This window comes from Hermetia illucens, chromosome 2, assembly GCF_905115235.1.
Source record: "Hermetia illucens chromosome 2, iHerIll2.2.curated.20191125, whole genome shotgun sequence".
NCBI lineage: Eukaryota > Metazoa > Arthropoda > Insecta > Diptera > Stratiomyidae > Hermetia > Hermetia illucens.
Genome location: NC_051850.1, coordinates 182,967,881 through 182,994,092, shown reverse-complemented (window position 1 = coordinate 182,994,092; position 26,212 = coordinate 182,967,881). Strand labels below are relative to the sequence as shown.

Sequence of the window (26,212 nt, the reverse complement as noted above, 5' to 3'; positions counted from 1 at the left end):
ACGCCACATTCCTGGAATTCCCTCAATCAGATGCACTTCTAGCCATATTCGTCGACGCTGGTGCTTCCCTTTCCCTTTCCATTCATGAATAAGAATGTTTACCCCTGGGTGAGACAGTACATGGCGTGCCACAACTGTAAAGTCGCCAGCATGGAAGTTCCATTCTATGAACAAAGAGGAGGGCCTAGAGGGTGCTTCTTTTCGTGAGCAGCATAGGAGGCACAGAACAATTTCGATGTACTTGTCACACTTGTTATATTTGTCACACCCTCCTCTTTGAATCAGGGTAAACTAATTTAACCCAGCGGAAAAGTTGCCCGGCACTTGATATTGTTGCAAGGTGTACCAGATGAACTTATGTGCCGTACAGTCAAGCGACTTCGGCATACATAGTCGTCGTCGAGCTCCCCAAACCACCTTCGCAGGTGGATGCTCTGCAGAAGGAACTTTCCGCTCTCCGCTCGGATTTTAACAGGGCTGTCACCATCCGGGGTTCGCGATCATCTTTAAACCGCATTTCATCATCGCTCGATAGGGTCTGTTTTTATCAGGCGCGGTTCGGAAGTCGTGCTCGCATATACAGGTCGCCGTGCAGATAGGCTAAGAAGACGAAGTGATCAGGAAACTAGTACCGATGCTGTCAAGAGCGGCGATTGACAGCGTCCAGCAGCCAAGCCGTCTTTACGTTCGCGACCGATCAACGGGTCTCCTGTTCGTCATCGACACCGGCGCCGATAATTCTGTGGTACCCTGTAAGCGTAATGCCAGCCGCCAGTAGCGGCAAGAGCTCGCCGGCTTACTCCCAAGAAATTGACCGTAGCAAAGTTAGAATTCGGGTACTTGTTGAAGATGGGTCACTGCGGCCCATCGAACAGGCCGTGGGCGAGGCCACTGCACCTTGCACTTCGAAACGCCGCCCAGTCTTTCCAACGTTCCATGGACAACATATGGAACGGACTCGATTTTTGCGTTTCGTACGACGACGATATTTTGGTTTTATCAGTGAACCCGGAGCAACACCTACACATTTCGAACGATTCGACAGCCATGGCGTTGTGATTAATGCCTCGAAGTGCATATTTAACGTCCACCAAGTAGAGTTTCTTGGCTATACTGTTACCCAGGACGGAATCGCGTCACTGGTATCGCGAGTTAAAGGGTTGCGTAACTTTCCTCGGCCGGTCACGTTCAAGAAGGCCCGAAGGTTTCTCGGAGAACTGAACGATTATCGCCGTTTCATTGCTAATGCAGCGAATCTTCAAGCCCTGCTCAATGACATATTGTCTCTACAGCCGAAAAACGACAATTTGGCAATCAATTGGACTGACTCCGACATCTGAGTATTCAACGAGTGCCGCAAAACCGTTGGCTTTGGTTACCGCCGTATCTGATGTGGCGGACGAGGCTGCCCTCGAGCAGAAGCAGGGCGACCGTTGGTTACCACTCGCATATTTTCAGCAGAAGATGTCTAAGGTCGAACGGAATTACAGTACGTACGACCGCGTGCTCCTCGGAATATACTCAAGTATCCAGCACTTACTTGGAGGAACTCGCTTTGCAATGAAAATAGACCACAAGCAGCTAGTTTTCGCGTTTGCCCAGAAATCGAGCAAGTTTACTGCTCGACTGATTCACCATCTCAGCTACATCTCGCAGTTTTTTATCCTGCGATATCTCCGGCCACGGATTTTGACCCCAAAGAACTGGCTGACGAACAATCTCGCGATCCGGAGTTGCAGCAGTTAATGAGTACCGATGACACATCGTTGGAAATGACAGTTTTTACCATCCAAAGTTTAATTATTTGATGCGATGTTTCCCTTCTAGCATCCAGACTTGTCATCCCTAACAGTGTGCGGAACCGAGATTTCGACCTTTATCATCGTAGCTCGCACCTGGGCGCTAGTTCCACCCTGCGAGCAATATCGAAGAAATTTGTTTGGCCTTGGATGCATGGCGACATTCATCAGTGGTCACGTTGGTCTGTGCAGTGCCAGCGCTCGAAAGTGAGAAAAGACACAAAAAACGACATCCAACCGTTTCCGATGCCCGACCAGGCGGTTCTCAATACTGGCTCACCACGCTCGACGCGGTTTTCGCCCGAGGTGTGCCCTTTGAAGGACCAGTTGGCGGACTCAGTGGCCGAAGCATTTTTCTCAACCTGGATATCACGCTATGGTACAGCGAGCATCGTTACCACGAATAAGGGGCACAGTTTGGAACAACCTCGTTGAAGTCGCTAGCGAATCTAACCGGCTGTAAACGAACCCGCACCACCCCGTACCATCCGGCGTCCAACGGAGCGATCGAGCGATGGCACCGGTCACTAAAAGCATCCCTAATATGCCATGGGTCCAGCTGCTGCCTACGGTGTTAATTGGTCTTCGTACACCATTTAAGAGGACCTCGGGGCGTCGTCTGCTGAGTTAGTATTCGGAACCACTCTTCGGTTGCCCGGCGAATGCTTCATCGACGATAACCACAGTGTCGATCATTGCAATTTTGTCAAAGATTTTCGGGAGCACATGCAGGAGATACGTCCACGCAGGACGCCATTTGTATATATGCAAATGTTTGTTCGACTTGATGCTGTGTAGAAGTCTTTGACTCAGCCGTATACCGGTCCACCCCACGCCGTCGAAAAGCTAATTTCTACGGTCTACACAGTCGAAATTAACGGTAGGCGTGTCAATGTGTCGGCTGAAAAACTACAACAAAGCGTTCCTTCCGGCCGAGGAGTTTGGCCCTTATATGACACCGATTTCAGTCATCTCCGTCTGCTATTCACGCGAGGCAGCCCCTTGGGTTATGTCAAAATCGCGTATTGTCACCGCATTCTCGTTCTAGGCCGTCGTTAGCTCAAGTTCCGGATTTGTCACCAGCCACTCCTTCGGCTCAGCCTGGCCTGCATCGACCAACTCATCAAACATCAGCGAAGCGGAGTGTAAAATTCGCGGTAGCAGCGGATGGAGAGCATTTTCACTCAGCCGAGGCGGGGGTAGCTGTCCAGCGTAGGAGCGCAGAACAGTCACCAGCGTTCACTGTACCCTTGAATAGCTGGTTTTCGCTATCACCTGACAGAAGCTTTCATGGCAATTCGCTCCCCATAATGACGCCTCCCATTAACTTGGGGGTGTACCCCCCTTCTCGCGATTTTCAGAATCATCGTGATGGTGGCCACCACTGCAGAGAGGTTGCGAAGTTATCCGGCAGAGGCGCTCAGGATAAGAGAAGGAAAATACGGCGAGTGGCAACCTAACCTACGAATGAAGCGGACGCTCGACCATCTCAGAGCGTAAGAAACGGCTGTTGCATTTACGTGTGAAATAAAATAAACGTTATTAATCTGTTACCCAAGAGCAATCAAGTGTAATTGTGAGGATAAAATCTACACTGTAGGTTTGGTCTCCCACATATCCAGAGGCACGATGTAGTGGAGGCGACCATTTTCTCAATCCCTCCTCATTAGTAACCATATGGGGTATTAGAGAATTAGAGAATGCGTTTTTCTAGGTTGCGTCGCAAATAGTTCATGGTTTGGGATAGTAACCAAAGTGGACGGTAATTGCTTGGCCAGACGACCCTACTTATTTCATATTAGAGCTGTTACGCTGTCTTGCCAATCAGACTGTGTTATATCCTCATCAATTACTGTCACTACAAAACAGCTTCCATCAACGGCAAATATAAGCAAATGAAACCCTTTCCCTTTCCCTTTCCGCCCCTATCCTTATGAACTCCTATTTATTTGATCCAAATGAGTGAATAAATTTTTATGTGAATCCATTTCTTTCAAACAGTCTATGCGTATCTTTCCGAAAACCCAAACCCATTATCCTTCGATATTACGGACCACGAGCATTCAACAATTGGATAAAATATGTTCGCTTTTAATATAGCGGCAATATCAGAAAACTGAGGGATTATAAAAGGAAAGTGAGAAAAACGCAGAAAAACTTTCAAGGCGAAAACAAAGGAGGCTCCTTTGAAATTGGAAACACAATCGAAGCGATCGATTGGGAAATGGAACTGACCTAAATGAATGGATTTATGAAGGGTAGAAAGCATAAAGTTTTAGAGAAAGATAAATATTTGCAACTTGGTAGTGGTTGTAAGAAAGTTTCTGTTACAAAAGGAAGAATAACAAGAAATAATGTTGACAGAGTGATTATGGAGTATCTATTCAGTGTTTTGAGTTCCTCTTAATGAAAAGGGATGATGATGCTCCTGCGGAGATAATTTATATGAGATAAATATATTTATTTTGGACCACAAAAAGTAAATTTTTCAAATCAGTATCTTTGTCGTGTCTAAGTATCTTTTTTCCACGCGTACTAACTCTAGTCACAATTTGCCCCATTTTTCTAGAACTCTCATTCGCTCTTTTCGACCCCATTCAACTCCACTCGTCCCCCTGCAACCTATTACTTCCCAGTTAGCGTTAAATCAATCATTTCCAACTTGCTGACAAACTCAAGTCAATTTCCACGAAATCAAATGGAAAAAAAAGTCATTTGTTATAAGCCACTTGTATTTTTAGTGTGTTGTCTCTGGAAGCGCTTTCAGCAACCGAAGAAATGCCTTCCTTGTGTTATCTTCGGTATTTTTTCTTAGCCTGTACAGTGGTGGTATGCCAAGTACTTTCCGGGGAAAATCAATTTACTTTTATCAGTTGATTAACATTATTATGTTTACTTTTGTGTTATAGAAACTGTGTTTGCAGATTGTCACCGGGTTTCCATTCGAAATCGCTTTGTCATTTAAGATGACGTCGCATGTATCTTATCAATGAAAAAGAACATTCTTATATTCATTCATACGTACCGACATGGACGTATGCGTACTTTTGGTATAATGATAATTATGGGAACTATGTTAGGTACTAAACGGAAATTTGGCGCCATTCCTAACTAGTTCTGATTTATCTTAACCGAGGGATCTAATAAATTGATAATCGCTAATGACATTTCTAGTTGCTATTTGAACAAGCCTCGATAATTCCATTTGTAGAAAGAGGTTCAAATATGCATGCAAACTTTACAGGTCTCTTAAATCAATACCTGGAAGAGGATATACATATAGAAGGAGACCAATGCATTAACATCCAGGTGCAAATGGACCCATTGTTCATCAGGATACCCTGCGTTCCAGACCATGTTAGGTTACAGGCAATTGGGCAACGGGTGAACTACAAAAGGGGGAACTCTTCTGTGGAATCGAAAACGAGTTCACGGCTATGAAACTAAAACTTAAAGCTCAGGAAATTGTACTAGGCGAACCTACCAGGAATGGAGCGACAGGTACGAACCCAACCGCACAAAGGGCTGTTTAAACCTCACCAAGAAGAGCCTTCGGATTATAAATGCTCACTCAGTTAGAGATATCTCCGGATACTGTCTGCAGGTTCTGTGCGAAGTATAACGTTCTGAGACAGTATGCGTCACTTGTGCAAAGTAGATCGAGGCACCTTTTTTTCGGAGGTGGAAATTTTTCGAAGACACTGGTACACATGTTACAGCGTGTTAGATTTTTACCCACTAAAACCACCCCCTAACTTCTGTCCTCTTCCCCGCCACAAAGTATTTCGTCGCAGGGTGGCCATGGCTCTAGCCTCTCCCTTCGCTTCGTTTCGAATATAATGAATGCATTCGCAACTGCGTCTTCCTTGCCTCCTCTGCCTCTCTTAATCTGCACTAAATCCGTCCTACCATATCGTTTACTGCATCCCAGTTCTCCCAATTATATTTTGCCGGCGTACTGTTCCGCCCAGAAGAAGAAGAGTCTAGAGGAGATATTCTCGACTCTTCCTTTCCTCAGCAAATTTAGGACAATGTAAGAAAATATGGTCCAGTTCCTCCCGAATACCGCCGTAGCTGGTACAGGTGGGTGAACTGTACAGTTTAAACCTATGGAGATATTTACGGTAATGTCCCGTGAGAACATAGTTTATCTCACCACGCGTTTTCTACGTGCACACCTTGATGCCCTTTTTCGTCGGTTCCCACCGTTGCTGTCACCTGCTTAACGATTCCTCCCTTTCGGCGTTTTTCAATTGCCAATCGGAGGAAGAATCGGGTCCATCATAGATGCGAGCCATCTCATCGGCCAAAATGTCAATGGGCATAATTCCGGCTAGTCCACTTCGTCCGAGATGGTTCTATAACCACAGCACACTCATAGGGCGGCCTTTCTCTACCCTGCGCTCATCTTTTGAGCATTGCGGTATGTAATGCTGGTAACCAAATTGGCGCTGCGTAAAGCACTGCAGAGTTCCCCACTCTAGCTACAAGCAGTTTACGAATGCATCGCGGGGCGCCAACATTTGGCTATGTCATCGCGTAATCCGCTATTGTGGCCTTGCTAGTAACTGCGACGTTGAGGACATCATTATACATGGTGTTCCACAATAGCGCTACAAGCACGGAGCCCTGTGGAGCACCCGGGGATACCATGTATTCTTCTCTAACTCTACGAATATGTCTGGCCTCGACTTAATGGCTAGTTTAAAGGATTTGTTTGGTATGCCTTTGAGGCCGCGCGCTTTGTTGTCTCCTAGCCTACCGCAAATCTTCAGTGCCTTTTACTGGCGGTTTTACATCGTCATCATCACCAACGGCGCAACAACCGCTATCCGGTCTAAGCCTCCGTTATTAAGGAACTCCAGGCATCCCGGTCTTGCACCGAGGTCCACCAATTCGATATCCCTAAAACCTGTCTGGCGTTCTGATCTACGTCATTGCTCCATCTTAGGCAGGATCTACCTCGTCTTCTTTTTCTACCATTGATATTGCCCTTGTAGACTTTCCGGGCCGGATCATCCTCATCCATACGGATTAAGTGACCCCCCCACCGTAACCTATTGAGCCGGATTTTATCCACAACCTGACGATCATGATATCGCTCATAGATAGGCTATGGAATCGTCCATCCTCATGTAGGGGGCCAAAAATTCCTCGGAGGATTCATCTCTCGAACGCGGCCAAGAGTTCGCAATTCTTCTTGCTAAGAACCCAAGTCTCCGAGGAATACATGAGGACTGGCAAGATCATAGCTTTGTACAGTAAGAGTTTTGACCCTATGGTGAGACATTTCGAGCGGAACAGTTTTGTAAGCTGAAATAGGCTCTGTTGGCTGACAACAACAGTGCGCGGATTTCATCATCGTAGCTGTTATCGGTTGTGATTTTCGACCCTAAATAGGAGAAATTATCAACGGTCTCAAAGTTGTATTCTCCTATCTTTATTTTTCCTGGTTGACCAGTGCGGTTTAATGTTGCCGGTTGGTTGCTTTTCGATGCTGACGTTGCCACCGTATATTTTGTCTTGCCTTCACTGATGTGCAGCCCAATATCTCGCGCCAATCGGCGCCTGCTCGATCTGGATGAAGGCAGCTTGTACGTCTCGGGTCGTTCTTCCCACGATGTCGATATGGTCAGCGTAGGTCAGTGGTTGGGTAGGTGCATTTACCTCAGCATCACGGATCATTTTCTCGAGAGCCAAGTTAAAGTGGACACATGATAGGGCATTCCCTTGTCGTAGACCGTTGTTGATGTCGAATGGTCTTGAGAGTGATCCTACTATAATACTTTTATCTGGCCTCACACATTGGTCAGGGTCAGCCTAGTCAGTCTTATGAATTTCGTCGGGGTACCGAATTCCCTCATGGCAGTGTAGAGTTTTACTATGCTATCAAAGGCAGCTTGCTTTAAAGTCGATGAATAAATGGTGCAACTGGTGTCCATATTCTAACAGCGACGGGAACACCGCTTACCGCAGAGAGAAAATCTGATCTGTTGCTGATTTGCCTGGAGTCAAGCCTCCTTGGTATGGGTCAATGATGGCGATAGCGGAGAATATCTTATAGATGGTACTCAGCAAACCTGATACCTATATAATTGCTGGCCTGCGTGATACCCCCTTTTTATGTATGGGACAGATAATGCCTCGTTGCCAATCCTCAGGCGCTGTTCCGTACTTTGAGCATCAGTTGATGAACCGCTTGGTGTAATTGGTCGCCTCCATATTTAACCAATTCGGCTGTAATTCCATCGGCTCCTGGCGACTTATGGTTTTTAATCCGGTGGTCCGGTTACTCCCTGTACTATTCAAGTTCGCAGTTGGTTCTACCAAGCTTTCTTTTTCCATCTTTGAAATCGCTTCTCCGCTCGACGCATAATTCTCTGGGCGTGCCCGCGTTCTTTGAGAATGCAGCATTAATCGGTATGCGGCATTCTTCAATTCCTTTGCTAGCTTACATTCATCGTCGACCCAGCCGTTCCGACGTTTCCTGCGGCTGGGGTCAAGTATATTTGTGGCCGTCTTTATGATAACGTTCTTAAGGTGGTTGTGAAGATAGTTTGTTGATGCTTCATCTTCAGGGCATCTGTCAGCTGCGGCTATTGCGGCATTCATTTCACTCTTATAGGTATTGCGGAGGGCTGTGTTCTGAATGGCTTCAGTATTCACTGCCACCTGATGGCCAGAGGGGATTGTAAGTGGTGTCGTAATTCGAGCTCGGAACACTATCCCAACGAGATAGTGGTCCGAGTCTATAGTGGCCCCCTATATGTTCTTACATTCACCAAGACTGAGAGGTGACGCGTTTAATCAGTACGTTATCAATTTGGTTGAAAGCGATCCCATTTGGAGAGGCCCATGTATGTTTGCGCACCGCTTTCCGTGCAAACCAGGAACTTCCCACAACCATTTCGTGCCATACTGATAACTGAATAATCAACAGTCGGTTACCATTGGTATCCCCTGAATACGGGTGACGTCCCTACTTGACTGTCGAAATCACCAAGTATGATTTTGATATCATACTTGGGACAGGCTTCGAAGGTCCTCTCAACTTCCTCGTAAAAGGTATCCTTCTCTGACTCTGCAGACTCTTCTTTGGGGCGTGAACATTTAAGGGGCTTATATTTCTAAATTTACCTCGCAAGCGCAGAGTGAAGCCTTTCGCTTATATTTTCAAAACCGATAACAGCAGGTTTCATTTTTTGGCTGACTAAGAAACCTAAGGCTAAGCCCCATGTGGGGATTTCCGAAGATTGAACGAGGTAATAGCCCCGAATCGATTGCAGCATTTCCAGGATATCGTCGTCCGACTAAACGAAAACCGCGTTTTCTGCAATATCGACGTTCACAGAACGCTCCGCCAAATAGCAATCGCCGAGGCGGACAACCACCGTGACAATGCAATTTGGCCTTTAGGAGTTCACTGTAATGAGGTTCGGCTTATGGACCTAGACCTTTCTGCGCTTCGTGGCCGAAGTGCTGCGAGAGCTGGATTATTGTGTATGCTACGTCGCACCCGCGTGCTCGCAGCAATACACTCAACACTTGCGCACGAGTTTTCAGCGTCTAACTGATTACGGTCTCGTGGTGAAAATGTCGAAATGTGTAGCCGGAACCTACGAAATGGGCCATGCAATTAACGAGCGCAGAGTCTTACTACCATGATCCGGTGCCGTTTTTTTCTCGACGCTGCTACGCTTCAAGCACCATTGGACGATCTAGTCAGGAATGCGAAAAATGGGGACAGAACACCCCGCGGAACCAGCCTAGCTGGTGCACTTCCAACCGAACGCACCAATTGAATTGACAGCGTAGGAACCACTTTGGAACAACAACACGATGACAGCTGGCTTCGTAAGGTATATTTCCAGCGGAAGCTTTCAACCGCAAAACGTAAATGAACCACGTTCAACAGAGAGCTGTTGGCCATCTACTGCTTTTCCGTCATTTTTTGGAGGGCGTGCAGTTTGTTTTCAAGATGGATCATAAGCCTTTGATCTAAGTGTTCCGGCAAAAGGCGGATAAAGCATCGCCTCGTCAGATACGCTATCTGACGTACATAGCCGGATTTTCAACCAACATCGTTCACGTCAGGGGAGAAGCGAACGTGGTAGCTGACGCAATCTCGTGCGTTGACGCTATTTCTTTACCAACAACAACTTGACGAGTTGATAGCGGAACAGGAGAAAGACCAACAGCTGTAACAGATACGTGCTAATAACTCAAAGTCACTGAAAGTGGAACAAGTGGACGTCGGTGACGGAAAGACGTTATTTTGCGACACTTCGCGCTCGTACATCTGATCGTTCGCTTAAGCCGCGCTTCGAAGGCGCATATTCAACACAACGCACGGTACTTCGCACCCAGGAGGCCATGCGCAACAGAAAGTTCGTGTGGCCAGTCATGCGAAAGGATGTAATTCAATGGACTCGTAACGTATGTTGTCAGCACACCAAAGTCAGCTGGCACACAAAAAGCCCGTACCAGCTATTCGAGGTGCCCTACGGAAGATTCCACCAGTTTCACTTGGACATTGTTGGTCCCCTTTCCTCGTCACGCTGGTACAGGTATTGTTCGGTGATACTGGACAGATTCTCCCGTTAGCCGGAATCCACACGACTGGCAGACCAGTCTGCCGATTCCGTTGCTGAAACATTCATTGCGACGTTAGTGTCGCGCAACGGGACGCCTGGGGTTATAACCACGGATCAGGGTGTTCAGTTTGAATCGTTACTTTTCACTGCCTGAGCCAAAAGTATGGGACCCAAGCGGACAAGAACATCCCCATATCATCCGGCATCAAACGGTGCGATCGAGCAGTGGCACTGTTCTCCCAAGGCCGCGATCATATGCTTGGAAGACAATCATAGCTGGATAGATATCTTGCCTATGGCTCTCCTCGACCTGCGGGCAAGTGTCAAACAAGATCTGAACGCGTCATCAGCAGAGCTGTTATTTGGCACCCCATTACGGTTCCTGGATTAGGAAGTCAAGAGTGCTCCCAGCGTATTTCTCAGCAAAATCCATTAGCACCTCAGACAGGTTCGCCCAACGACCGTTGCCCACCATTTGTGCACAAGGAATTAAAGTCCTGCACACACGTCTTGGTTAGAGTACACATCGTAAAAAGATCGTTGGAAAAGCCATTTACTAGACCCCACCGTACTGTTCAAGATAGATCTTAACGAGGGGCAGGTAAATATTTCCACTGAAATACTGAAACCAACTTGCCTGGAATATGATGTGGAATACAGTCAGCCAATAAAATGGCCTTTCGAATTTAGGTCCAGCACATCACGAATTTCAAATGCGGATTTTCCGGTGCGATCACAACTCCACCTCCGCCATCAGCTAGAAACTCCAATGGAAAAGCCACCCACGATTTCCCAGTCGGGCACATGCAGCTCCTCGATCAGCGGCTAAGTTTCGGCCTACGAAGAAGATGCCCACATTCATCTCGAGGGAAGCCACACCAGTCAACAGACCAAGTTCTTCCCCACCGAGTTAAGTCAAACCTCTGATTCCAGCTCAAGCATGGGCAGTGCCGACCGCAGTCGCAGAACATTTGACCCAGCAGGCATATATACCAACTGAAATCCCGAACCACAGTATATCCAATAGGCAGTACCCACATTAAAATGCCCCGGCTTGCAAATGTGTTGTGAAAACTTATCCGTACACATGATCGGCGCTAAAGAAGGAGAAACCATAACCTTCGTCAAATCGTATTGGTAAGAGAGAGATAAAAAGAATATGTCAGCCATGGCACTAACGCGTACTCGCACTGATTTCCCTTCTTGAGGGGCAAGGAGGAGTGTGGTAGCTGTCTAGTATCTACCTGCGTCCCGAATGTCAGCATAGCGAAAAGTAACGTTTCTAATCTATCGTGACTCCATCACTAGAGAGGGAGTTATGCAGGGACTCAAGCGCACCTCACTTCAGGTGCCAGAAACTCTCACCACCAGGGGCGCTTATTCGGTTAGCAGAATAACAGTCGAATTGGAGCAGCCAACCGGCTGACGTCGTTATTGCATACTTTACTGTATTTGGAGTTGTAACGGAGTTGCAAATATTAAATGGCATTTCCTTTTTATGTCAATTTCAAAACTAAGTCTTTTTATTTAACCGGATCCAGTGAAGCTCCTACAAGTCTAATTCGTGAAGAAAGGGGGATTTCCCCCGGGCCTCCTCTCGTGGGCCCGGAATAGAAAAACCAAATTAGGTCAACTATACAATTCCAAGCAGGGCACGTACGATTTTGCCGCCCTACAAAATCATTTCAACAGAATTTAGTCTTGCATGCCATGTTTAAAGTCATCCATTTGCACTGTAGATGGAGACCAAAGGACTCGCTTATATTATCTAAAAGAACGATGTCTCCACTCGAATTTGAGGGAAGTTAATCTAGAACAAATGTGGGATCATAGGCATATCTGTATAGTCGTTCGATATTAGAAGAATTACAGAAAGAATTACCGTTTATAACCTTTCAAATTCAAATAAATCCATTCCAATTTGATGATCTGCTTAGCGCCCATAATAAATCAGATAAATCTGGGAACAGAGTAGAAGAGGGGAATTTTCTTGCTGTTGAAAACATGATCATTAGCAGAAGGCGTGACACACTCATGGTATAAATCAATAAGATTCAACTTTTTGGCGTTTAATTTTAAAAAATCATATGGAGGATGTCCTAAGCCATTCAGTGAAATTCAACTTCCTCCTTTTCCACATAGATGCATGCAGTAATACGAATTTAATTATGGCAGTTAAACCAGTGATTTATTTATTGGATTTTTCAATGCATCTAGGGGATCTAGCCAATGAAGATATTTTTTAACAAGTGGACGACTAACTAGATATAGATTAGATAGATAGATATAGCACGAAAAAATATTCCCAAGGGCCTTAAATAAGGAGGAGGAGATCATGGCATAGTGCGCGATAACTGCATTCTATTCGCACTCATCAGCCTGGCTGTAAGATAAAGATTTAGCTAAAAGATTTTTTAGTAAATAATAATGAGACTCCATTTATTGAGAAGTCATATTTTTGTTAATTTAAAAAAGGTAACATGTAAAAACCAGGAAATGTTAACCACTCTGTTGACAACGTGAACTCCGGAATCTTTTTTCGGTGTCATTGACTAAGTATCCGTTCTGAAACTTTTACTTTATTCTGAAACTATCCATTCTATTTCCAATATGTCATCACTGAGATTTTCAAAAATCAAATTGTATCTATTTATAAACTCTAAAGTGATATCTTTTCACCTTAGTAACTCGAAGGCGAAGAAAAACGTGCCCATGCTCACCAGGCAACTTTTCATGGAATATTCCTTGAAAGAAAAATCTCATTATTGATTTTTTCAAAAAGTGAAAATTTTTTGACACGCAACGCTTGTCTTCTTATTCTAAATAGACTTTCTTCAGATACTTGGTGTGTTCTTAAATGATTTTCCAATATACCCATAAAATTTCTGAGTCTGAGTTCTATTTGCGTCAACATATGTATCTTTTTTTTTGCTTAGATCTTTCACCAGGACTTGAGTGAGTTTAGGGTTTTGTAGAAATGTGTTCCTACTGAAATCTATTCAGTGTGTGTGTCTCTTTTGGTCTGGAAATCCGATAGCCATGTGAGAACAATTGGCAGTGCTAAAATACATAGAAACACAGGTTTCCACTTTTTAAGCCAGTGGCGCTTTTTATAGAATTTGTTACAATCGAATCTGACGCGGAATGGTACACAAAAGTTGTCAATCAAAAGAACCTGAAATCCATGTTTTAGGCAAGGAAGAGTTCAAGTGGGAGATTAGTTCTGATACTGCAGAAGCATACTTAAGAATGTTGAAGGTGCCATAATAACAAAGGATAACCAAGGAACAAATATCCGTGATTTGACAGTAGGAACGAGGGAACATGGCCGTTGGCATAGTAGAATTTAGAGATAATCTTCCCTAAAGGCTAGTCATTGACAGATACATGTTATAGGCGTCGGAAAGAAGTTTTCAGTGAAATACCAAGGGAGCGGATGTGTCAAAAAGAACACGACGATTAGACTAAGGCTAGACCAAAGAAGTCAAAAAAGAAGAAGGAGAGAATGAGGATCCGCCCCGAGGCGATCATCATTTCAAGCACGGGTAGTATGTTCTATGCAGACATACAGGCATTGTCTCTTGGAGGCTTTCACGCAGCTAGATATCATCTTAGAAAGGGGCTCCGATTCGGTTGTGGATCTGATTTTTGTTAGTCCTTCACTAGCTCGCGATATATTTTGGAACGTCAGTGAAGTCTACACCCATCGTCATCACCAGGCTTTGACCTGAGGAGCAAGTCAAGCGGTTGGAAATCTTATCGTCCAAAAATGAGGAGAACGTCAGCTTAGTCTGCGAAAACAATTGACTAGCAAAGATTCATAGATGGGCGGTTGGACCAGGACACTTTACAAGCTACACCCTCGGAAAGAGCCCTCCATATCACGGAGTGTATCGCGAAGGCGTGCGACTCATCAATGCCGAGACGTTAAACTTTCCCCAGTAGAAGGCCCACCTGCTGGTGAAGAGTGTCCGATCTTCGGTCGGCGTGCCATCGGACCAAACGAGTGGCTCAGAGAGCAATAGGTAGGATTGACCAGGAGATGAAACAGCGAACTTACAAGGAAGCCCGAAGAAACCTGAAGCTGGCTATACAGAGGGACTGTTTCAACTAACTCTTGCAGATATAGACCTATGGGGAAGCGCCTACAGGGTTGTGATGAGGAGATTTACAGGTCAGGTGGCTCCACGAATTACAAGTCCCAATCTCCCACTGAAAATCGTCCAGGGATTGTTGCCTCAGGAGAACACAAGGGGCTACTGTCTACAGACATCTTTAGATATGCCTGTAGTACCCCCAGTAACAAAGGAAGAAGTACCGGAGATGTGCGGTAGGCTGGGAAAAAACAAAGCGCCCGACCTCGACGACATACCAAACCAAGCCGTTAAGTCGAGGCCAGACATATTCGTAGAGTTGTCTGAAACATGCTTGGCGGATGGGGTCTTTCCTGAGACATGCAAAAAACAAAGGTTAATGTTGTTGCCTAAACCTGGTAAGCATCCTGGTGAGCCATCCTACCACAGGCCTATATGTTTATTGGAAATTATGGGGAAAATGTTGGAGCAAATAATCAACAACAGATTGCTCCCGGCAATAGAAAGTCTGAGAGGCGAATTTAGCGCAGATTAAGGGAGACAGAGGAGTCAAGAAAGGCGCGGTTGCGAATGCAGTTGACGGGCGATGGGAGAGGCTAGAGCCATGTCCACCCCGCGATGATATACTTTGTGGTGGTTCCGCGGGCAAGGGGATAAGGGTGGGGTGGAGTAGGGGTGGGGTGGTTTAAGTGGATAAAAAAGTCCCACACGCTAGAACATGTGTGCCGGTGTCTTTGGAAGATTTCCACCTCCGGGAAAAAAAGTTACTCTATATACTTTAAGGAAAAAGAGGATTTATATGATGGTACACTCGAGAAGCTTCCATCTTTCTTTTGTTCCATTCTCTAGCATTTAGTGAGGATTGAAAGCGCACTTGAACGTCGGGAATTCAAACCATTCTGGTCATGCGCACGCACTTATTGTTCTTAGCCGGCTTCTCCAATTTTCCTTAATTCTCCCAAACTTGCATGATAGCTTCAGCAAGATAATGTTTCTCCATTTTATACTTGCATTCCTTCATCCCACTTCTTGTCCGACAGAAATGATCCTCCCATAGGTAGCGTATTTACCATTCCTCTTCTAAGCCCTTCCATTGTTGAATTTCTTAGCGTCAGTTTTGACCAACGTTGTGATTTTGACGGCCTGTGTAAACCTTAAATTCCCCTTCCCATTTCCGCAATTTTTAACCAAAGCTCGACCCTTCCTCTTTCATCCTTCCTTTCTCTTACTAAACAAAGCTTTCTTCCCTCAAATCTCGGCACCATATCCCAGTGGTGCGCTCAGAATATGCTAACATAACAGCAAATATTATACGCTATGTTATTCATTAAAAACGACTTTGATGACCACCCTTTAACAGCAATTAAATCTCACAAGGATCTCGGAGTGACGTCTGATAGTAAGTTTCGGCTTAATCTTCATTGACGACGTTCTCAGTCGAGCTTCCTGAATTCGCCCTTCGTTATTCCCAACAGTTCATAGATATCCATTCTTCAGTCAAAATGTGTCCACAATATTCTTCACTATGATTCATTTCAAAGGAAGTTTGCTCGTTCTCTATTCTTTAAAAAGAACCTTTCCTATAATATCCCCATCGCCTAGTTTCCTTAATAAGGCATCTGCATACCACCGAATAACTTTGATACGCGCTTGCATACTGTTCAAGCTTGATAATGGCCTGATGAACTGTGATGGCCGTGAATGTTGCAATATGTCACTGGAGATCCTTCTGTTTGTTGTATCATTCAATTAAAATAAAAATTAGACAGTCCCAAACCAGACAAGAGAAGATCGAAAGAAAGTTTTCTTTTATGATCGGACCCAGATTTTTTATATAATTTTCACTCCGCCCGGTCTTCAGGTTAACATGGCATAATTCGGCAGGTCCTCATATGACATCCGCGCGGTGGCCGCTGGAAACCGTCCTCGAACGGGCTAAGAGTGTTTAGGGTCGGACTGGGAGTAGGTTCATCCAACTGACGAGGATCAATTCGCCTGCTGGTTATGTATTAGGGGCAAGTGGATCTGATCCGAGGATGAGCCGAAGCAACAGCCCCGGGATCATCCTCCCTACACTGCGGAAGATGCTAATAGGACCTCAAGCCAATGGGGAACATGGTTTTTACTATGCAAACTCGGAATACCTTGGGCATTTTCAGTTTCAAATCAGACCCTTACCCTGGTGGCCGGGCAAGCCAGGATGGACATTCTTCCCGGACCACTCCTGGGACCAAGACATGGACTTCATCATCAAAAACAAATAAGCCGACGAGAGAAGAAGAGGTGGTGATCATTTGAGTACAAGCTGCTGGCATCGAGCCAGGAGGCAGTAGCCGTCGAAAGCAGTAAAATCGGTGCCAGCCGTAGCTCCACTGTGCTGAAACCAACCGCAGGGAGCTACCGGAGCGAAGCGGCAGACGGACTAGTGGTTTCTAGCCTGGAACCCACTTCCGTCAAGCTGGGCGCAGCGGGAACTAAACATAACACTCCTAACCCGAACACTCAACATCGGGGGATCCCTCAAAAGTAATGACCACCAAAAACGTCGGTCACCAGAAACCGGCCAAGAAGCGAAGGTCCACTGGTGTCCTACGCAATGGCCAGTACCGGAAGGCCATATATATATTCTCAGCCAGTTTGCTAAAAATAAGGAGGCCATCTGAGTGTAAGTACGCGGTATTTCTAAATTAAATTATTTGAAATAATAAAAACTTGCTTTTTTCATTCGCTGGCGTTATTTATTGACCTTGGGAATACCGATATTTCGGGAACCACTTGTTACCTTCATCAGTGCTAATAAGTCAAGGAGGTCGGTACTGTCGACGAGCGGGATGAAAAGGATCTCGTTAAATACCAGGCAATTGTTGAGGAATATAAAAGCAAACGGCTGGCAAATGAGCAGAAGGCGAAGCCGCCCCAAACACAAGCGACTTCAAGACAAGCCCGGACACTAAGCAACCTCTGCAGAACAGTAAGGAAGAACAGCCAGCCGGCGAGCTTCCAACTGCGAAACCGTTCAACGACACGGCGGATGGGGATTCCGCCAGCGGCAAACTACCGTCGGAGGTGTGGAATAGTCTTGAAGCCAGGCTGTCGGAGATGGTCATTGAGCATCTCCTGGACGCCAAAGGCGAATACAGTGGATCCATCCTTTGCTTTGATTCCTCTCACGTGGTCTCAGGTGGTCGTTTGTTTCTTTTCACGTGGTCTTAAGCGGTGCTTCGATTCCTCTCAGGGTTTTCTGCGCCGTATAAACCAAAAGCGCCTCGAGGCACTAGAGAATATAGATTATAAAGTGCGGATCGGGGTCAGGAACACAAAGGTGAAAGTGTTCCGCTCTGCAAAATCGGACGACCACCTGGATCCAATCGACGCTGCCAACGAGCTGTTGGAGGAGATGACGATCGACGAGGACTGACGAACCGCATGAGGCATTATTTGATTTGACCAACCCTCCATTTCACCTGCTTGTTGGAAGAACTGTGACGATCGCGAGGAGACAAAGAAGGACTGCCTGAAGAAGTACAACTGGGTCATGAAGACTGCAAATAGCCGGTCCTGATTGGACTTTTGTCAAAATATCGAAAGCACCAGCAAATCCGCAAGGCTCAGTAAGATTCAGCCCAAGGAACATTGGGGTCCCATGCTTTCTTACATAGTCGGCAGGCTCCTGGACAGAATCTTCTAGTGAAACCTTGGGGCTCCTGGTTCAGACGCACTTTCCCGCCAGCGGGAAGGACTGTGAGTGAGAGCTTTGCTTAAAGGATTAGCAGCTACCTCGGACGTACGAGACAACCAAATTGGTAAATTCCGACGATAAGATCAGGTGGGGTATAAAATCTCCGGATCCAGATGGCATAATGCCAGTCATACTTCAGAAGCATTATACCGTTGCTTGCCTTCCTTATATATAGGGGTCAGGGAACCAGAGTACCAAGCCCATCAAGGAAATATTGACCAGTATTGGACTGGAGGAGCATCTTACGCGTTGGATTAAATCCATGCTAAGAATCGGGATAATCCCGTCGGATTTAGGAGGGAACCAGTTAATCAGAACTGTGAGCAGAGGCACGCCCCCGGGAGGCGCCATCTCACCAGTGCTCTGGTTACTAGTGATGGACGAAATTCTGCGAATATTGGACAGCAGCGGGATGAAGGTGGTAGCGTATGCCGACGACTTGGTGATGTTGGTGTCAGGGATATTTCCGTCCATTATGAGTGACATCATGGAAGGAGCATTGTGAAAGGTGTGCCTGTGGGCCGCAAGATGCCGACTCGGCATAAACCCAACCAAAACGGAACTGATGCTATTCACCACCAAGACAAGGCTAACTGAATTCCAACCACCGTGGCTGAATGAACAAAGAATTTTTCTTTCCACCAATATAAAGTGTAATCCAGGATCTTAAGCTAAATTATAGATTGCACATAGAACTCAGGGTTTAGATGGCCTGTGTAGTCTTATATGCCTGTAAGAGGACCTTCGCGAAGAAATGGGGTCTCCGGTCGAGGATGGTTCTCTGGATGGACACTGCTGTGGTGCGTCCAATCCTAACGTACGGCTCTATCGTATGCTGGCAAGCTGTTAGCAAAAAGTATACTAGAACGAAGCTTAATAGGATTCAATGAACCGCGTGTCCAGGTGCTACTGTCCTCTGCAGTCCTGCCAGGCAGATGCTCTCAATGTACTCCTGTGCTATCAAACTACGTGAGTCCGGATGCTGGACAGCGAAGCCCTACGGCCATAGTAACATTCTATACGAAGTACCTCAGGAAATCTGGGCATTCCCCACGGACTGTGCCACACGGAAACATACGATAAATTTTGCTGTGGAGTTTCCAACCAAGGCAGAGTGTAAGACCGGCGTGGTGTTGCAAGACCATGAGACAGTAATCTTCACCGATGGATCAAAGATGGCCTGTCATGCCGGTATTGGGTTTTCCTTGAATACACACCGTGTATCTGAGTCGTAGAGTCTCCCAGGTTTCGCCAGTGTATTCCATATGGAAGTACTCACGATACTGGAAGTCTGTCAATGGCTGGAGCATGATCCGAACCCCAGGCGTAACATAGCCATTCTGATCGACAGCCAAGCGGCCGTTAAGGTCTTGTGCTCAGCGATGACATTCTCCAGGCTGGTGGGACAGTGCAGAAACGCGCTGAACAGTCTGGGTTTCCGCGCATAGAAACATAGAAGGAAATAAGCGGGCTGATAGATAGGGCTTCTGATCTTCGCAGTCCTTCGACGGGTACAGTCGGTGTTTTGCTGGCGACTGTCAAGGGCGGAGTCGATTCCCACTACTTCAAATGGCGAAGGCTCACCGCCTGCGCCAAGTCAAGGAGGATATAACAGAATCCGATCACGAGAGAGCCAGACGCGTACAAATGCATACAAGATTACGGCGGTCTGCACGGGGCACTGGCCCATAGAGGACCAGGGCCCCAGGCCTGGCATACCCTACAATTCGCATTACCGAAGCTGCGGAGAAGAGGGAGCAACCATCAGTCGCTTCCTTTGCGATTGCACAGGTCTAGCTAGAGTCAGCGTAGGGACACTGGGTAAACCATTCTTTGAGGACATAAGAGAGATTTCTAGGTGCAGGGTGGGAGAGCTGCTTTCTTTCGTGAATGATATGGGCTGGCTCTGAAGATTTGAGCCGGTTGGACTGTGTCTCCCTACTCTCATAACAGTAGTCACGGTCTTAGGATACCTAATACCTAGCTGAGTAATTCGCCCTCTCTATTGTAGATTCCGTTTCCTGTTTTCTTTTTTGACTTCACTATATAGTCAATGTTTTCCTCATCTTTGGTGCTGACTGGAAACTCGTGGACGCTAAAAGGATGAATAGCTAAAGCATACTAGCAGGTTTATTTCATAATTGGATTGGATAGCCTGTCTTTTCTAAGGAGGTTGATCCAGTTAGTTCTTTCAAGATTGCCAATTTCCAATTGAGTATCGCTGAGAACCCAATCATTAAATTCTGGCTAGCAATCCATCTATTGTCCAGTCTGCAGACTTTCACTCAGTACCTAGTTCATCTCTGACGATCGAGTGCTATGTGGAACATTTAAATAAATAATATTCAGATGTGCACATTAAGCAATGACGCTCGACTACTGTTCGTTGAAGTGCTATTTTATTGGCCAATAAAAATATTGATTGGGATTTTATGAAATGGCCAATCAGCGACCAACACTGTTCTGACTGGAGCACTTCCCTTAACTTCTGTTCAGTCCAACAATTGCAAAAATTATAGCTTGAGCACCGAACACCAGACACCGGGCAATCAATCTCTTCAATTAGCGTGATCTGGCTTGGTTACGCAACCAGAAGTCGACTACAGTGAATTTGATGACGATGATGACGAGAAATCTGACATACTTAGATACATGAATCTTTGAATCTTCTCTGATACGCAGTTCTACTGCACAGTCGAGTTTAGGTCCTTCATTTATTACAAGCCCAGAGTAATTAACCACATAGAACGTTTGGCAGAAGGCACTCATTTGGGGCCAGTACTATTCACTGGTACCAGCTCATTGATTGACTTCCCTGAAGCCGCGGGTCTGCCAAGTGCCGCCTAATTAACCACGAGTTAATTATGAGTTTAGCTGAGCTTCGGTGTATGTGAATACAATGGGGATCGTATGTGATACTTGAACGGTCACACCAAGACGCCTAAGCACTAATTCCGTCATAGGGGACGACGAGTATGAATGGATGACAACGTGGACCATTTTTATTATTTCTACCATTTTGTCACTCGTTGCTTCTATATTTCAGTATTGAGTCGTTTTAAGCCCCTCGACGTCAATTGTTGGATGAGACTTCGTACTTGGTAGTGTATCTTTGTTAGGTAGTTTGTTCTTATGATGATCATTGCGCCCCATCCCGTGGGTGTAGGGTGATAGCGAAAGTGCAGCCATGCGGGTGCCAATGGAACAGTGGACTGTTTTTGGACCCATAGCGTCACCGAACTTACTCAGCCCTAACTTGTTTTTTAGGAAACCAGAAACATATCCGACAAAGAACAAGGTCGCATCTCACATTCTGAAGTACCATTTACAAAAAAACTCATCGCCTGACAGTCCTATACTTTGGCAATAGTCTCACTCATTCTCGGGAGAATTCAGAAGAGATCCACAAGGTTCCGATGTACCACCACCCTATGCACATAGCTTAAGTGCTGCCATCATGAAGACGTTGAACAACACAATTAGAAAATATTGATGCTGTTTTTAGAACAATTTGACCGTGCACTATTATTAGAAGCAAAATTGGACTAAGTTTTGCATGGCGACGCAACAGTTTTTGTATCTTTACAACCACGTTTCAGGCGCATTTCCACTTGTGATGTTCAGCTGAAGATGCAACGAAATCATTTGGATTTTTCTTATTATGAATGCCGCGAGTTTCGGAATTCAAAGCGTTCAAATGCATAGTGCAATGCCGTGGAAGTAACTACAATTAGAGCAGGGTTCATGCGTAGATATGTGGATACGATATGGTTGATGGTTACAGCAAAATACTGGCAATAACCAATAGCTTCGACGGAAAGATAAAACTGGCATGATTCATGGGATTATGGAGATCAATTAGACAAAGTGAATATGCAGGGCATCCAGCTTCTATTTTCAGCGACGGAATAGGAGACGTTAATTGCTTGATTGACCTTCGGTAAACTTTTGAGAATTGTGAATGCTAACATGATGCAAGCTTGGGAAATATTGCGAAGACTATCAGGTGCTTTCTTAACAGCAAAACATCTGCTCACCTTTTGCAGTATGAGCTGGTAGAGAAGTCGTTCCTGGGTCTTGTTAACGCCCATTGTACTATCCCCGTAAATCTGAGAAGATTCTCCGGAGACAAAGAGTGCGCAGATTCTCCGTTGAAGAAAACCTTACCGGTGTGTCTTCTTCTGAGATCTGAGGAGGCCAGGAAGCAATCTACAAAAGACAGGGCGGTCTCCTCCTCTTCCTCACATTGGCAGCATATAGCCGAAACCACAACCCCAATTTTTTCCACATGGTAATTTAAGGAGCAGTGTCCCGTTCAAAAACCTGTACCACTTCTTAAGGGTCAACAAAAATGACGCTCCAGTGGCCCCAAGTTCCTTCACAAGGATCCACGCCTGCCGGCAAGAATTCAAGTTTCTCTACTTAGCTGCGTGAATCTTTACAATTTCACCCTTCAAGGTGAACCTTACAGCAGATACCCGAATGCCAAAAGCTAGTCCTGGCTCCATTATTGTAGATCCAGGCCTTTGGCGAGCCAGTCCGTCAGCTTCCTCTTTACCAATGACGTTTCGAGTGCCTTAGCACCCACATCAAGAATGGTTCCTTTAGTCGCCCAAGTCTCAGCAGAAACTGGTGGTAACTCCACACCAACTGGCTCGATATGTTGTTGCGGTTTAGTGCTGATAACGCGAACCGACGGTCGTAACAGATTTGAATGGTGCAACTCCACCATTTTGGTCGCAAGCACTCTTTTTCTGCCAATAAAATGGCATATATCTCCGCCTAGAATATAGTCGTCATTTTTTCGAGACGCCAGGCCTGTTCCACAATCAAATTACCCGAGACCATTCCTGCGCCCGATCTGTCATCCATGACTGACCGTCAGTAAGGATTATTAGGCCTATAACCCCAAAAGACTCATGGCCATTTATCTCTTTCTATTTTGGTGATTACGACAGAATGTGTCAATATTCAAACACAATTTCGGAAACCGTATGATCGGTCGGTATCAGAGTCACCGGATGTTTATCAGGCAATTTCCAGATGGATGCATGATTGTATGATTGGCCCCCTTGCCAGGAACCAATGATGTTGAGTCTTTATGCGTCATTAGCTGCTTTCTGTCTCACTTCCAAATGAATGGGGGTCGATTTAGGATAGCTTCGAGTGTTGCGGTCGGCGTAGTACTCATTGCTTCAGTAATACTTAGGCAACCAAGCGTTTGTGTCATTGTTCCAGCAATACTTAAGCTACCAAGCCCCTGGGTCTACGTTAGCTGCTTCCTACTGTTAAAGTTCAGTCTCGGCCACCCGACCATGAATACATACATCAATATGGGCTTTATTATGGATGTATATACCCAATGAATGCGTTGCGGTGAAAGTCCCCAGATCTTACCTAGCGCAACCATACAGCACCAGAGCAATCTGGAGGATTTCTGATATTGTTCCTGGATATAGTGCTTGGAGACGAGATGCACTCCTTAATATTTGACTGTGTGTTTCAGCTGGATTTCCTCCCCTGCTAAGGTGTAACTACCGTACCTAACGTCCCTGGTGGACATAACTTGACTAGTTTTCCTAGCGTTCACCGGGTGTCCGTTGCGGAGGCACCAACTGTGGATTTCATACAGAGTTGCACTCAAGTCGTCACATATGGTGTCTGCAAACTTGTCTTCGCTCGGGGTTCCTCAGCATCAAATCGTTCACGGAACACATCCAGTCATTCAACAACTCAACCTCCTCATCCACTGGCAAAAGCACAAACTCAAAGATAGATAAACCACCGGCTAGCTTCCCCATCAGACAAACATATTCTACCCAGTTAAAACCAAGCGACCAACGACTCGGTATAAGTTTGGGGTCAACATTCCAATTCAAACCCCTATTGACCAGTACCACCCTAATAGGAGTGTAATTATTGACATCAGACCCTTCCAACAATATCTATGGCTCGACAAATATCTTTACTGGGAAATTCCCACATATAAGATCAATACCACTGACGCCCCGGGGGTTCTCAAATGGAACTTGACAGGACATTCAAGCAAAATAAAACGTGCTTCAACAGCACTTCTCTTTCTCCCTTGGGTTAGCACGATGGCAAGATGTGTGCTAGACAATCTTACTGTGCCACACCGGGAAGACCGTATCATTTATGAAAACGACGACCTTGACCCCCTAGCAGTGAACACTCGGATATCAGCAGGCAAGCTACTGACGCAGCCATTGACTACCCAGTGTTCTTGCAGAATCACGGGGCCAATTCTATGTTCGCACATGTGCTGACCGAGATCATCAATCACGGCAGTTGCTCTAGCACAATTCAACTGTAGCAGTCCGAGCGATATGGCACTTAGTGGTATGCATTAACCCTAACTACATTTACGGCCAAGATAGAGTACAACATCGACCTGAGTATATGTCTGGCCGGAAGCCCTCGGAAAGCACAGTTCTGACAGAGCACCTCGTTGCTGCAAGAACAGGCAATAGGGCCATTGTACGAGCAACGACCGCAGACATAGTCCTTAGCGCGGAAGTCAACCATTGCTAGAACCGAATAGGCGGTTCGTGCAAACCAAATATTAGGAGTGACACCAGCAATTCTGGCCGTTCGCAGACAGTTATCGGTTGCTAACGATTAAGGAAATCTGAGGCATTCTCGACAAGAAGTTTTTTCCGCGCCTACACCCGAGAGCACAATAGTCCTTTTAGGATGTAGTCCCCTAATATGAATGTACCCTAACCTTGCATAAATCGTTTTCAGGATAGTAATTAGTATATCTAAATATCACAACTGCAAAGTTTTTTCCAGACTTCAGAATGTTTATCTAAGGTTGAAAAATTGGCAATATTGTCCCGGTCTATTAATTGCAGTCGAGGAGAAAGGAAAAGATTCGCAAAAAGACCAGCGCCTTGAGGAATACCTATATGATTTCTTTCAATACAAAAAGATTTACACTGCTAGAAGCAACACATTAGCTCCATCCAATTTGGCTGGAGAAATTAGTTACCGGACTTATTTAAGGCTTTCGAAATATCCAGAAGAACGATCATAGACTTACCAAACTTGTAGATCCTGCGCCTCATATGTAGCAAATCTGAAATTCGAATTAAGTGCAATCAATCTATAGTTCTCCTTATTTTGGTATTGGTATAAAACCTGGTAGGAAAATCTAGATGAATAGCATCCTTTTGAATGCGCAACTTTAAATATGAGATACAATCGTTTCCCCGACTATATTTTCGGAGACTGTCACCCTACCTAATGTCCTCTTCAAAACCTTTCTTTCACATAAAAAAGAAATGTCCCGGAGACACCACCACAGCAGGCACAGTTAGATGGAATATCTAATTTATTCCCATAGGCAAGGAAGGGCAAGGAGGACGAACTGTGTGAGATTATAGTTAACCTCATCCTTCACCCTCTACGTGGTGGTGCTACACATCCTGGTGCAAACTCCCGGCAGTTCTTCACTGGTTGCCGCGGCAAGTGACATGCTCACCAAATGTCAGTCGTATCTCGTCCTGCATTTCTGACATATTTTAGTCTAGCTATACCTGCATAATGGCTTGTTCGTCCTTTTATAGACCAGTTTGCTATATTCTTCAATTTTAGAAGTATTCCCAGCTGCGGCAGTATTAGCGAAAGTAATATTTCTAAGTCGAATTGGATCCTTCTTTCTCCAACGCATTCTTCGAAATTTTAAGGTGAAGAAAAATTATTGCACATTTTCAACGTCGACGGTAATCAAGGAAGAAAAATTTTGCACACAAGGTCGGATATTAGTGCCGTGTATGTGATACAGTGCATTGGTGTGCACAGCTGCTTATGGCTTATTACATAGGATGAGAAAACACACACAAGAAAACTATCTAAGCGCCATCGACGCACCAGTACATTAAACACATGGGTTGTTTGGCAGTTAGCGACATCGTTCCTACCCTGACATTTCCAGTATACGCCCTGTGAGTTGAAGTTTAAGAA

At 45.5% G+C, this 26,212-nt stretch overlaps 1 long non-coding RNA gene across 1 annotated transcript in view; it reads right to left on the bottom strand.

Moving 5' to 3' along the window:
• Positions 1-26,212, bottom strand: part of LOC119649794 — a 189,501-nt gene that overhangs the window by 11,784 nt on the left and 151,505 nt on the right. Inside the window, exon 2 of the long non-coding RNA XR_005249188.1 lies at positions 25,290-25,325. This is a non-coding gene — a long non-coding RNA (uncharacterized LOC119649794). The remainder of the gene's footprint in view (positions 1-25,289; positions 25,326-26,212) is intronic.